Here is a 358-nt window from a genome sequence, read left to right as displayed (position 1 = left end):
CGGTTTTCACTGACGTTGTCATTTTTCAACACGTTTATGTACGTAAGCGACGGCTTTTTCAGTCTGGTTTCGGGGATGGAAGTATTTTATAGGGACGAAGCAATAGAGAAAGGCTGTAATGTTTGTTAATCTATTAATATATATGAATATACTGAGCGAATTGTTTTTAATTAGGGTGGATAATGTATTATCGTGCTTGTGTCATTGTAGCTTTTAGGGACTGAAGACTTTTGAAGTCTTGTTGTTTCGTAACTATAGCAGAAAATTAAGAAATATAAGATGTACAGGATGTTTCAAAAAAATGTGCAATCTCTCGTGCGGAGATTCCTGACGTAAAAATAAGATTTATTTTTCATAC

This window comes from Sitophilus oryzae, unplaced genomic scaffold (assembly GCF_002938485.1).
Source record: "Sitophilus oryzae breed Bouriz unplaced genomic scaffold, Soryzae_2.0 scaffold_1532_pilon_pilon, whole genome shotgun sequence".
Classification (NCBI taxonomy): Eukaryota; Metazoa; Arthropoda; class Insecta; order Coleoptera; family Curculionidae; genus Sitophilus; species Sitophilus oryzae.
Note: the sequence above shows the minus strand (reverse complement) of the source record.